This window comes from Pogona vitticeps, chromosome 3 (assembly GCF_051106095.1).
Source record: "Pogona vitticeps strain Pit_001003342236 chromosome 3, PviZW2.1, whole genome shotgun sequence".
Taxonomy (NCBI): domain Eukaryota; kingdom Metazoa; phylum Chordata; class Lepidosauria; order Squamata; family Agamidae; genus Pogona; species Pogona vitticeps.
In genome coordinates, this window is record NC_135785.1 from 244,560,347 (window position 1) to 244,574,999 (window position 14,653).

The window sequence follows — 14,653 nt, forward strand, 5'->3', positions numbered from 1 at the left end:
GCTCTGATCCTTCTTCAAGGACCATGTCCAGACAGTCCAGCTTGGGGATGATCCATCATCCCCTTGGACCCTCAATTGTGGGATGCCCAAGGACTCGTCAATCTCCCCAGTGTTATTTAACATCTACAATATGTAAAGCTGTTGGAAGTAATCAGGAGATTCAGAGTAAAGTCTCATCAATATGCTGATGGCACACAATTCTATCTGTCCTTTACCACCTCTGCAGTGGATGCTGTTGGTACACTTGAGCTTTGCCTGGCTTCAGTGCTAGAATGGACTAGGTCTAACAAGCTCAAACTGAACCCAGACAAAACAGAGATTTTGTCCCTGGGCCCCCCCCCCCCAACAGATTGGGAGGCATTGCCCTCCCATTCAGGAACCAAGTTCATAAACTGGGCATTGTTCTACACCTAGCTCATTCCTGGGAATCTCAAACTGCAGCCATGCCTGGATCTGCCTTTAACCAGCTGAGGCTCAAATCTCCTCCCATCTAGATAAGAGTTCCCTTGGGATGTTGGTGCAGGCACTAGTCATCTCCCAGATCAACTACTGCAATGCTGTCTACAGGGGGCTTCCCTTGAGGCAGACCAACAGATTATAGCAGATTCAGAACACAGTGGCCAGACTGAAGGCTGGTGTGAACAAATCTGATCACATCACTCCAGTCTTGGCTTATCTCCACCAGTTACTTGTTGTCTCCCAGATCATGTTCAAGGTTTTGGTACTCATGTATAAAGCCCTTCACAGTTTGGACCATGTTACCTGTTGGAGCATCTCTCCCCAATGTAATCTACCTGACCCACCAGGTACTTCCAGGCTATGCTCCTCCAGGTAGCCACCCTGGGAGAGGCCTGTAAGACATCTACAAGAGGCAGGGCCTTCTTTGCGGTGGGACTAATGTTGTGGAACCAGCTTCCAGTGGAGCGATGCCTGGCTACCTCCCTGTTAACATTTAGGAGGCAACCTTTTTTTGAATTTTTTAAAGTGATGTTACTAATATTGCGTCACATGATGCAGAGGGAATTCAGAAGTCCTCATTTCTCAATGGAAAGAATAAAATGAGGGCTAATAGGGAAGAGGGTAAGGATCATGGCAGAAGGAGGTATGGTGGACTATAGGGAGAAATGTACAGTATCCTGCTTGACGAGGATAATCCGTTCCAGCAAAATCGCTGTAGAATGAAATCGTCATCAAGCGAAAGTAAAAATCCCATTGAAATGCATTGAAAACCGGTTCAATGCGTTCCAATGGGCGAAATACCTCAGTGTCCAGTGAAGATCCTCCATAGGGCGGCCATTTTCCGGTGCCTGTAAAGTGAGGAATCCGTCCTAAAACACAGCGGGAGCCATTTTACACAGCTGGTGGCCATTTTGAAAACCCGACAATCAGCTGTTTTGATCGTCATTAAGCGAAAAATCAGTTCCCAAAGCAGGGAACTGATCATCGTGAAGCAATTTTTCCCTATTAAAACATTGTTTTGCGATCGCAAAAGCGATCGCAAAAACTTTATCATTAAGTGATTTCCTCGTCTAACGAGGTAATCGTCAAGCAGGGCACCACTGTACCTGATTTGACCCTGTGCTGTGTGGATACTTGCAAGGCACCTTCCTTGGATAACTAAACACTTCTATATGAATAACAATAACAATTTCAGCTGGCACAAAGTGCCAGAGTCTGGTACATACAATTTTCATCAGTCCAAGGACAACCTGTTGCCTAGCTGTTCCCAAGGTGACACAAACTAGAATTTGTCAGCACTAAACCATAGTGTACACAGCATCTTATTACATGAATGACATGTAAAGGATCAGAAACATTGTCAGTAATAATAATGACAACATTTCTATCCTGCCCTTTTCCTAAAAGAGACAAAAATCCTATTGCATAACATAGCAAATTGCACCAGGGTTAGCCCAGTAAGTCAATGGGGATTTGGTGAGTTCAATTCCTTTGTGAGTTCCATTCATTCAAATGGGCCTACTCTAACTGTGTCTTGCTATGCTAAAGTAAATCACAGTTAGACCAGGAGAATTTGGAACTTACAGGGAACTTACAGGGGAACTGACCCACCAAATTCACATTGATTCGATGCGCCTATTCCAGTGCACGTTGCTACATCAAGTAACAGGATTTTAGCCCGAGACTTCCAAAAGGCACAAACAAAAGCTCTTAATGTCATAACTTTAAAACATAATAAATTAAAAACTACTGAAACAGAGTTCAATTCAAAACAAACTTTATCAATAAAAGAAGGTACAGTATACTGCTTACCCTTGGAGCCCCTTCTGTTGCTCTATGGGCTTCTATTATTAAGTTTCCTGATCTGTCATCCACATACAGATTTATACATCAAAAACAGTAACCTTTCTTTCTTTCTTTCTTTCTTTCTTTCTTTCTTTCTTTCTTTCTTTCTTTCTTTCTTTCTTTCTTTCTTTCTTTCTTTCTTTCTTTCTTTCTTTCTTTCTTTTTAAACTTTCTTCAGTGATTATTTCTTCTCAATAGCTGAAGGACCAGTCTTGGGCCACCGCACAGATCAACTGGCTGTTGGAGATAAAACTTCCATTCAGTTGCTGCTATTAGCAGTATCTGGACAGTACTAGGGGATCAGAGAAGAAGAGAGGTAGAACCATCATCAATGTATTAATACCAATCACTTTTTGCAAGTTCGGGGTCCCAATCTGGAAGTGGTCCACAGCAGCTGCAAAGAGTTAAAGCCCCCTACCAGGTCTTAAAAAGCAGAGACATCACCTTGCTGACAAAGGTCCATATAGTCAAAGCTATGGTTTTTCCAGTAGCAATGTATGGAAGTGAGAGCTGGACCATAAAGAAGGCTGACCGCTGAAGAATTGATGCTTTTGAATTGTGGTGCTGGAGGAGACTCTTGAGTGTCCCCTGGATTGCAAGGAGAACAAACCCATCCATTTTGCAGGAAATCAATCCTGAGTGCTCATTGGAAGGACAGATCCTGAAGCTGAGGCTCATGAGAAGAGAAGACTCCCTAGAAAAGACCCTGATGTTGGGAAAGAGTGAAGGCAAGAGGAGAAGGGGACGACAGAGGACAAGATGGATGGACAGTGTCATTGAAGCTACCAACATGAATTTGACCAAACTCTGGGAGGCAGTGGAAGATAGGAGGGCTTGGCATGCTCTGGTCCATGGGGTCACAAAGAGTTGGAGACGACATAACAACTAAACAACAGCAACAACCAAGTCTTGATTCAGACTGGATCCAGTGTACATATTGCCTGACAGGATGGCAAAATTATTTCTGCACTACTCTGCAATATTTTTTGTACTGTAAGTTTTTCATAAGCCCTATTTAGGTGTGATAAGAACTGTATAGAAAATGCTTTCAGACTTTTGAATGTTTCGTGCGAAGCTCTGCAAAGGGGCCTATAAGCATTTTCAGCTCAACATTCTTACCATGCTCAGACGCTCTGGTTTATTATGGCTCCTGCCTGTGCGAGCACCCGAGCATGCTTATGGGTTCGTTTGGATGCCTTCATATTAAACACACGAAAGTCTGAGAGACTTGGGCAGGACATGATTTATCCTATTTAGTGCTCCACAGATTCAGATGGAATGGCTAAGACCATTCTGTTGATAGTATGAAATATACCACAAATTATAAATAACAAGTTACATTCAGGCTAAGTAAATGAATATGTAGTTCCAGGATTCTAAGACTCTTGAAAGGGATTCCTTAGTACAGTATATAGGAAACAATGCTGGTCATGGCCACACATAGGCAAAATTCCTTCACGGACTGAATACAGTAAAGGTAGCATATTTACCAAAGAGCCACATCCTACAACCGTGCCATTTACTTTTTACCTGGCATCACTCCCAAACATTTATTGACTTTAGATTATTTTATTATGTTTATCTGGTGGAAATTTTATGGAAGCAGGGAGAATCTGGGGCAGATAACGCCGTTCATTTTTTATTTACACTACCTCCTATTAAACACAACTTTAAATGTGTTTTATTGACTCAGGAGATTAGATTGGCAGTGCAGATTAGAAAAGAAAAACCCAGCCAAACCTGTATTAAAAATGAATGGCAGTACTTGATGTCTTAAATTGCAACTTAAAATGGACTGAAAAATGCTGGCTTTCTATAAGCAGAAGGTTTTTTTAATGTTGTGCGTATTAGAGGAGCACTTCTGAAAGTCGAGCTGTCTTTAAAATCACATACTGCATTTAATTTCTCAATAGAGAAATAAGGCAAAGTCACCTCGTGGCGCAGTGGTTTAATCGCTGTACTGCAGTCAAAACTGTGCTCATGACCTGGGGTTCAATCCCAGGTAGCCGGCTCAAGGTTGACTCAGCCTTCTATCCTTCCGAGGTCGGTAAAATGAGTACCCAGCTTGCTGGGGGGGGGGGCAATGTGTAGCCTGCATTATTAACTTGTAAACCGCCCAGAGAGTGCTTGAAGCACTATGGGGTGGTATATAAGCAGCACACTTTGCTTTTTGCTTTTGGTCCAAAGGAAAGCATGTGGAGCAACCATGATTTGCTGAACTTTCTTAAAAAACAACAAACAAAAACAAGTATTTCCACTGAGGTGGGAAATGGAGAGAAGCTGGGGAAAATGTGGTGTAGTGGTGAAAGTGTTGTACTGAACCTTGGAAGAGCTTAGCTTCTAGTGTCTACTGATCCCATAAACTCATTGGGTTATCGTGGGGAAATCTCTTTGTCTCTGTCTGACCTATTTCACAGGGCTGTTGTGAGGAGACTTGTGTATACCACATTAAGCTCAGTGGAGGAAAAGCAGAACACATTAAATAATAAAATAACAGTGGAATTTGCTTTTTTAAATCCTATAGCCAGGATAGTTAGGGCTGGGTTTTCTGAGATATTAACCTTTGTCTACATGTGGCTGCAAGTGATTAATCAGAGAAGAGATATGCACATGTCTTTGTTCTTTCAGTTCCTAACAGGATTGTACAGATTTAAAATACATTGATACAGTTGGTTATTTGAAAAAAAATTATTTTGGACCACATCTTGTGACCCATCTAGTCATGCAGCGCATCCACTTACGTTTCTGCACCCTGGCAAATGTGTGCCTATGTGAGCACATGAATCTATAGCAGGCCACCATGCATGACAGGCAATTTCCTTGCACAATTATTATGGTTATTTATTTATAGCATCCATACTCTGCTCTGTAGCTGAAGAGTCCCTCCGAAGTGGCTAACACAGTTATTAAAAGGATAAGCGAAGCCTCTGTGCTGAGGATTATAATCTACAAGGATATGACGCAAAAAAGAAAGGGAGAAAATTCAGCCACATGTTCTTACTTTTTATGTGTCTATATATTATATTCCATGAACCTGAAGAAATAATAAATTTAAAAAAAGGTCACACTGAAATATATCTCATTGTCTTAAAGGTGCTACAATACTTCCCTGTGTGTGACAAAGACATTTATGGTCAATATCCCATTCGTAGTCTCCATTAGAGTAGACCCACTGGGTGGTAAATCATATTTATCTACATTATTATACAATTATCTTTTAAAAGTTTGAGGGTGATGAATTAAGTTAGGTGCAAAGTGAACTAGGCTTTTAATGGAAAGCAGAGAATAGCAATTCAAACTAGATTATAGAAAGAGCAATGGTTTTCTGGTCCCATTTTATTTGTTGAGTCTCTCTGTTTAACTGTGCAGGTTAGCCTTCAAGGGGACGATCCATGGCCATGAGAGGCAGTGGCAAAAGCACTCAGGAAAATTACTTTTGGGGACTAAAATTCCCAGGATCCCCACTCCAACAGGGTAGCTACATCAGAGTTTTGGAATTTTTTGCTTCTTCCAAATTTTGTATCATCAAAGTCTGAAGGAATGCGTAGAACTCAAAAGCCTATGACATTTTTTTATATTTTAGAGGTCCAATAAAGGCATTATGCAAACCTGAATTTTGTTCCTATTCTTTGATTGTAAGGCAATATTTTAAATGTTCTGTTTGTACATTAATAGTAGAGTGGTGCCCCAACTTACGAATTTAATTGGTTCCGGAATGATGGTCGTAACTCAAAATGGTCGTAAGTCGAAGCACCATTTCCCATAGGAATGCACTGAAATGCAATTAATCCATTCTGGCGGAAGAAAAAAATGACCAAAACCCCAAAAACAAACAAAAAACAACAACCAAAAACAGCAACAACAACACTGCAAGACCCGTCGGAAACACAATTAATCTGTTCCGGCCAAAGGAAAAATAAGCAAACAGAAAAGCAAACAAACCCTGCAAAACCCATCGGAAACATGATTGATCAGTTCCGGCCGAAGAGGCCAAAGGAAAAAAAAAAACACGAGAAGCAAACAAACTCTTCAAGACCGATCAGAAATGCAAAAAATATAATAAAATAAAAAATAAAAACCACCAAAAAGCAAAGACCCATCACATCATAGAAACATAACCCCACCACCCAGCCCAAACCCACGCTGCAAAACCCACTCAGAGCAGGCAATTTTTAAAAAGTAGAAAGTAGCACCTTACAAGGCAGTCCAAAGCCTCCTCCGAACATACACTCTCTAACCGCTGGGGTGAAAGAGCTACAAAGAAACAGCCTCTTCACCACCAACGGTTAGCATTTTGAATTCCCCGCCTTTTCCCCTGCTTTTTTTCTGGTTGTAACTCGAAGCTCCGGTTGCAAGTTGAAGCAAAATTTTGCGGCCAGAGCTGGTCCTAACTCGAAATGGTTGTAAGTCGGGATGGTCATAAGTCGAGGCACCACTGTATGACAGACCCTGGCTAAATGGCATCAAGCTGATTAACTTTAAATACATAATGCTGTTTTCTAAAGTCTTTAACTACATTTTAAAAGTTGTATTTGCTACTGCTAAATTCCTTATAGTATAGTATTTTAGCATGCTTTTTGTTAAATGGTTTAAATTTAAGGTCCTATTATAATTTGCTATTGCATATTACTATTATTGGAGAGACTATGATCTTTAAATGCTGCTAATAGATATTATAAACTATTAGTTTTAAAAGTATATGTAAACAGGGAGTAGTAAAAAAGTAACTGCCCTGCTTACATATGCGTTGATAAAAGCTACAGCTATTTCCTCAAAGTTTGTTTCAGAGCACTAGATAAGAAGCCACAGCATCCTTGATAATATACTATTATGACTTGCCAGATACACATTTTATATTGAAATCATTAAGAACTTTAAATAAGAACCCCCTAAATATTTGAATTAAACATTCTGTACTACTTGACTGACAGAATTAACAGTTCCCCTTCACAACAGAAATGAAAAAAATGAATTAAAATATCTTTGCTCTCTCTAGCTTGTTCCAGAATGATTCTTTAAAAATATATCCCCAATCTACCCCATCCAATATTATGGCATTAATTACAGAGATTCCACAATTTCCCAAGGGTCATTTTTACCAAGCAATGAGATCCTGTCCTCCATCTCAAAATCTTTCTCTTCTTTTAATTGGAAATCCCTCTCTATTCTTCTTTCAGCCTTTAGAAAACTGCCAGTGGCGAGCTATATTAATAGCTCCTACATGACTCAGAATTGGTGACTCTTTCTTCCTCCCTACCCCTCCCCTGCTGTACTATGGCTTGAACTGTACTTTGTCCAAAACAAAAAGACAAAAAACTTGGCCTCTCTCTCTACACTCCATCCCCGCACTTACTACCCATGGGAAAGAAAAGAAAGCCAACAATACACAAAGGACAACATTCAACTCTAGTTGTTTAAGGAGTCTGAATTTTTCCGGTTCACAGTAAGTTTACGTGCCAGGGGAGACCGAGGCTGCAAAGCTGTCTTATGTCTACGGGAGGTATTGAGCTGGGTGACATGGTATACAGCAGGCTTGGTTTCACCAGGAATCTGCAGTCATTTGGAACAGGGCATTTGTATTGTGCCAACCATTATGTGGAATGGCCTTCCCTGTAAGATCTGACAAGCACTTGTAGTTTTATGTGCATGTTGAAAATATAATTATTGCATACAACTCCAACTATATACAGTAGTCCAGTTATGTCATCTATCCAATGGACTGTAGAAACTTATGATGACTTGTATGTTGTATATTTGTATATATTGCACTGCATTGTATAAATATTGGCCAGAATCCTTTCGGCAGAATCCTTACTCATGCAAGTGGTTCCCTCCTTTATAAGAGTGCCCATCGGCCAAGTGCATACCCTGCCAAAGATGGGAAACATTTCTGTTGTATGTTTCTCCTCACATGCTTTCTCTCTGTACGCAATTACAAGTGACTTATAAATATTCCTAAAGAAATTGTTTTCTACATAGCTTGATCACCAAGGCATGTAATTCTCTTAGTTTCCAAGAGTCCAGGAGGTTCATGAAAATAAAGTTGGTGATAAGAAAAACTGGAGCCAAATGGCTTTTCTCAGAGTGTAAGTGTGGGGCACTTGGCTTAGATGGGCAGGAGGGAGTAGGGAGTTTCTGGAGTGGGGGCAAGGAGCACCTTCTGCTGGAGCTTCCTTATGCCTCTGGTCCTGTTACCTTGGGAAGTAGTGAGCCCTCCAACTCTGGAGACATTCAAGAGCCATCTGTCAAATATACTTTGACTTGGATTTCTGCATTGAACAGGGGGTTGGACTCAATGGCCTTATAGGCCCTTTCCAACTCCATTATTCTGTGACAACCTAATACAATAGCCTATGACAAGTGTGGCTAAGAATAGTCCATTGATATATCTAACAAAATGTTCCTGAATAGAGTTGCAAGAGACCAGTCAGCTAGAAAGATGTTATATTTCTACACACTTCTTGGTTAGGGTGGTCGGAAGCAAAAGCAGACAAGGCTCTTGCATCTGAAATAGCCATGAAGAAAGAATTTCAGCAGGAGTTGTTTGAATTATATCGTGTCCACATCAGAGCGTCTTGAAATGTGATGTTTGGAGCAGATTTATTGCCTTGCGATGGGTCCCAAAAATGGATTTTTCAGGAATTCATGTGATTCAGAATATTTTAAAAGGAACTTGTTGCATTACTCTTATACTTCTTAGCATCATGTTTTACATAATCAGCTGTATTACACATGACAGTGTTTGCCCTGGGGTGGCAAAAAGGTCCAGTGTTTTATAATAAAATGTTAGCCATCTGACACAAAATAAAATAAGGCCAATTCCATGCACAACAACATGTGCCAAAGGATATTTTATAGCCTGTAAGGTATGACACTGAAACGCTTCCATCACTAGAAAAAATAATGCTGGTGAACGTTGGAACGTAGGAAAAGAGAAAACCCAGATACGTATTTGATAAGATTGACTCAGTAAAGAAAGCTGCAGCCTTCTTCGCCAGACCTGAGCAGGTCTGTGACCCAGGCAACAAGACCTTCTGGAGGTCAGAAGCCACTTAGAGGGCACGTACGTAACAAGGTAGCACAAGAGTCATTGCTGGATTAGGAATTCCCTTCCAGGGCTCGCAGTTTACTTGGAAATAATTCGCATTTAATTCAGTGTGTGATTGTTCCAAGAAAACACATACACCGAGTATGATTGTATAACCGTGTTGACAACTGTAGCCTTACAATTCTCGTTCGCCCATCGTTATAAAAAAGTAAGTTTCACTAAAACCACTGGAGTTTACTATGAGGGACGACATTACAACCTTTTTTGGGACCCACGATCTCTTTCTTTTCCACGAGGACCCCACTGAGTCCCCTGTCCACGTGACCCTCCCACACTCCGGTTCATCCACCCTGACCTTTGTAGCAAAGCAGCTCTTCGCCTACTCGCCCCCGCTCCCAAATATAGTTAAGGGAAGCCGCTTCAGCCCGCCAAGACGCGCATGCGCCCCTCTCGTCCGGCGCATGCCCGGTTGGAAAACCGAGGCGCCAACACCTCTGATAGGGGGGCGAAAATGTAAGGGGGAGAGCCGCCATATTGCGGAGCTGTCAGCGGACGCGGCGTTGCCGCCGCTGCTGCTACTCTTGCGCGTCGGTCCTGCCGCAGGAGGAGCGGCCCCAGCGTGCCTTGAGGAGGCGAGCGAATCCCGGAGCGGCGTTGCCGCGCTTCCTGCGCCGTCGTCGTCCTCTTTCTGGTCGCCAAACTCGGCTGCCTGGGAGACGGAGAAGAGCAGCGGAGCCGAGCTGGCCGCCCCCGGGCGCCAGAGCCCCGCCAGGTGAGGAGCTGGGAGGTGAGAGGGGTGACTTGTTTCCAGCCTCTTTATTTTTTGTCCCGCCAGGCCTCGGCTTGCCTGGCCCTTTTTCCTTCTCCTTCACGCCTCACACTTTGGGACCTCCAAGGTAAGGCACTGGGCTCGGGTTCCCCCGCGCAGCAGGCAGGAGTCAGCAGCCCAGCTGCTTTTTATTTTTGTGCACGCACAGATCCTGTGGAGAACGGAAACGACTCCCCTTTCCCCTTCGCCCACCACCACCATCTCTTTCCTTGGCGGCCACGGGGGGCTCCATCCGCCTCCCTCCCCTCAGTCGTTTCCTTCCGCGAGGAGAGGACTCGGGCTCTTCCTTCCCCCGTTTGTTGCTCTTCTGAGGTAAAAAGGAGGAGGGTGTGTGTGTATGAGTGCCCCCGGGCCGTGGACCACCTCTTCACATTGAGATTTGAATACTGTATACTGTAAAAATGCGGCTAATTGTGGGTAGACCGCTCCAACTTTTGTTTCCTGTCCCCTCCCCCCCCCCCTCCGCCCACCCGCAGTCTTCAGTCCCTTCGGTTCCCTGGCTGCAAACGGAGAAAAGTGCGAAGAGGTTGCCGCGCGAGGCTTACTCGGGAGTAGGTCCCCTTGAACACAAAGGGAATCAATCAGCTACTTGTTCATTTTGCTTTAGGACTCCAGCCAGGCGATTTGGGTTGCTGTATATTTACTTGGGAGTTACTTTTCATTTAATACCGAGGGGAGTAAGTCGCATCGAATTTGGCGAGAGTGGGTCTCGATCCTGAGTAAGCGTCTGTGGAATGGAAAGGAAGTCTTCAGGCATCTGAGCCTGCAGCGCGTGAGCTTAGATCGCAGCTGTACTAGAACTATACATCTAAGTTAAGGTAAACTTGTATTCTGGAAGGTTTTCACGGCCAGAATCCGATGGTGGTTGTAGGTTTTTTGGGCTGTTTGGCCTAAGATAAATTTGTTCAGTGAGCTCGTGTCCAAGAGGGATCTCAGAGCTGTTTATTTCCTTTTCCTCTGGATCATATGGCAAAACCTAAAGACGGACAGGGTAAGAGATGAGTTCGAGAGAAAGGAGAAAGGGGAGCTGAAATAAAAGCATCTCCGCCATGTGGCTTGGCTACTTGTTGCAAACCGGGACAAGTACATTGTTAACACGTTCCTCCTGTCAGCAGCTGCCAAACGTCTACTCAGTCCCCTCCTTCACAATCTCAGGAGGAGGGGGATACTCTAGTGATGCTGCCAGCAACTGGAGAGACCAGCAACTGCATGTGTACTGGGCTCAGAAATGACTGTTCAGGATCCCTTTTATGCCTTCTGTTGTGGGGAAGGCAGGGCTTGAAATTTAGATTCTAGAGTAAGACAGCAGAGTATTCCTGAACTTGCATTATGGCACAGTAAAGATCAGGGAATAATTGAATTAGAGATCATCTGCACCATGTTATCCATATGAATGTAATACTGCTGTTGGGTTAAAATATGTACAAGACTACAAGATCTTTTCACCAGGCAAGATGTTAAAAAAATAGTTGGGACAACGGAAGGAAAAAAGTTGCATTGTCTTTTGATTTGTTTGGTACAGCCCAATAAAGCTGTTTTAAATTAATGTGGAATTCAGAATTATTCTTACAGTCTACAAGGCTACCCTGGCTTTTAAAATTATAATATTATATTGGATAGTTGTTTTTCTTTTTGGCAATGTACTGCAGAATGTGTAGAGGTACTTTGTTTTTTTTTTTTTGATATAATTAGCCAGCCCATTTGCCAAATTAGTTTTCCTTTCAAATTCAATCAATAAGACAACATCCGTTTGCCAAAGCAGAAATAGCTGCTGGTAGAGTGATTTGTGGAACATGCACAATTTTGCACAATCCAGTGCAAATAAACAAAATTGTAGTGCTTAGTATAGTAAGGCAACCATTTGCTTAATCATGTGTTGTTAATAAAAGCTCCCAGAATAGATGAATAAAGAATGATCTCATGTGAAACAGCTCCAAAGATTTATGCTGTCTATTGTTGAAAACAAATATATGTTTTAGTGGTGTTTGGTTTTTAATATAGTAATTTACATAATGACACAATAATGCTATTGTAAATATTTGGGTCAATGTTTTATGCAGATCTTAATCATGGTACACTTTTGAACAAAGAAATTAAAGCCAAAAGTTAGGGTTTGGGAACTTGGGCTGCAGTTCTTCAAACAGACTGCTTAATTACTGTTGATTTTAGTGGGATTTAAGCATTTTTGTGCATGTAGCATTGCAACATTCAAAGTCAGAAATTCTGGATAAGCAATTCTGCTGAATCAGACTATGGTCAAAAATAGATACTGTTTGAATATGAACATACACAGTTAATATTTCTCCTTTTTGTTACTGAAGTAGCTGTGTGAGAGTGGTGTTGATTTGATCTATGACATGCAATGAGAGTTATGCAGCCTTCTTACTCCCCCAAGCCATTATTTTTTCCTTACTGAAAGTTCACCAGGTTTTCTCTTCAGCAGCAAATAACAGTTTGGGGGTATGCCACATTTGTCAGGGCATACAGCCTCTTTGGATCCCTCCATTGGGAGAAATGTGCGTTATAAATAAATTAAACACAATAATAAGTAAATAAATTTAAAGATGTCATATACTTTGTTCCTTAGAATCCAGAAGATTCAAGATTCAGTGTTCAGCAGTGGCCTGCCAAATGTTTCTGGGAAATTTGCAGGTTGACCATGGAGGCAATATATTTGTTGCTGCTATTTTCCCCAACATTTGGGATGGAGAGACATTGTATTGTCATATGTAGGATTCATTCATTTAGTTCTAGTGGTTGAGAACTGTTGCTAAACTATAATTTTTTAAAGAGCCATCAGTATATTCTGTGGCAAAGAGTTTCTTGACCTGTACTTAGTGTGAAGTATTTTCTTTTGTCTCATTTGAATTTCTTGCCATTCAGTATTCTGAGTGATTTTTGTATTTCTATGCAAGACATTTCCTGTCTTCTTTATAAACCTGTGTCATGTACCCCTACCAAGATTTTTTTTTGTTTTTGGCTGAGCTAAAAAGACCTCATTTGGTGCCCTCCAGGTATATTGGATGACCATTCATATCCTTCCCAGCTAGTAAAGCCATGTGGTTGGGTTGGTACATATTGGAGCACCATTTGGAGAAACCTGCTTTAGTATATTAAGTGCTGGCTTTGTTGACTATTTGTTTTTTGTAGCATTTATAGGAATTTTTGTACCGTGGTATACATTTTAAGATATACTACAGCTCTACACTGTATTTCAAATATGGTTGTGCCATATATTTTTTGAAGATATTATGATATTGGCCATTTCATTTTCTTTCCATTTTCCAATTCCTAAAATATATCACTCTGTGTCTCATTCATATAAAGGGAATTGTCTTTTTCATTGCTGTTGTACACTAATTTGATGTTTTTATTCTTTTGCCCACAAAGATTCAAAATCCCGTCAGTATTTGTGTTAGGATGTTTTGCCCTGATGTCCCATCATTTTACATTACAGTATTTCATTGAATCTGACTTATCATTTTGTTGCCCATTCATCCAGTTTGGAGAGAACATTTTCAAGCTCCATCAAGTCTGCTAGGGTTTTTGCCATTCATAAATCTCTATCTCCAGTTGTGATCAGGATGCTTGCTCCTTCTTGCTGCTTTTTAATCATTAATCAATTACCGTTTTCATAAGAGTGCTCTGTCCTCTTCAGTTTTATGATGGGGAAGGTTGTTGAGATGTCTCTGCTGCGGCATTTTAAAAGCATTTTGATCCAAATATATTTATGTTTACAGGAATACTTCTGCCCACATTATTAATACAATAATACTTTAGTGTTCTTGTCAGGGTAATAATTCTGGCTTCAGTGACAATTTGAAGTAAAGTTGTGTAGTCTCTATGTTACATAATTGAAGATAATTCTGTGGGGAAAAATGCCCACGTGCCTATTCATTTAGATGTCTAAAATATTAATGCAGATTTTTTGGGAATTTGAAAATGCCCTTCAGCTCTGTTCTAGTCAACACTAAAGGATATGAAATATTATTCTAATTTTTGTTTAGTCTTTATACACTGGGATGGGACATTGTTGTACCCTAGCCATATTTACCATACAGGAGGAGACATACAGTGTAGGCATTCTGCAGTGTTTTTCACTTGAACTCTGAATTTTAGCCAATGACCATGCACAGTGAGTATTTTTAAACAGACAAAAAGCATCTCAGGCAAAAATTGTCCCAACAGATCTATTGCATTTTACCAGTGAGATTTTTTTTTGTCCTAGCCAGTGTGATGTATTGTGACCAAAAATGTCCCTTGCTGCTTTTTGGCAAACTATGATGATGGAAATAGGAAGTTCTATACTCAGGTTGCTATAATTTGGGTGGTCATAGGAATTTTGAATGATCTCAGGACATACAAGAATGCAGTTAAACCCTAACCTTGCTGCTAACTTTCAGCATATCATTCATGCAAGATTTTTATCTAGTGGATGAGCATTAATAGATCTTGTTTGGAATTGAGAATTT

The 14,653-nt window shown here is 41.2% G+C and overlaps 1 protein-coding gene across 2 annotated transcripts in view; it reads left to right on the plus strand.

Annotated features, from left to right (window-relative positions):
- Window positions 1-9,883: 9,883 nt before the first annotated feature.
- RDX (radixin) overlaps window positions 9,884-14,653 on the plus strand; it is a 48,188-nt gene continuing 43,418 nt past the window's right edge. The window contains exon 1 of one of the 2 annotated variants that reach the window (XM_020805184.3): window positions 9,884-10,124. The gene's annotated coding sequence lies outside the window, so the exon portion shown is untranslated. Of the gene's footprint in view, window positions 10,140-14,653 lie in introns of both variants that reach the window. The other variant, XM_020805185.3, reaches the window with a different exon arrangement.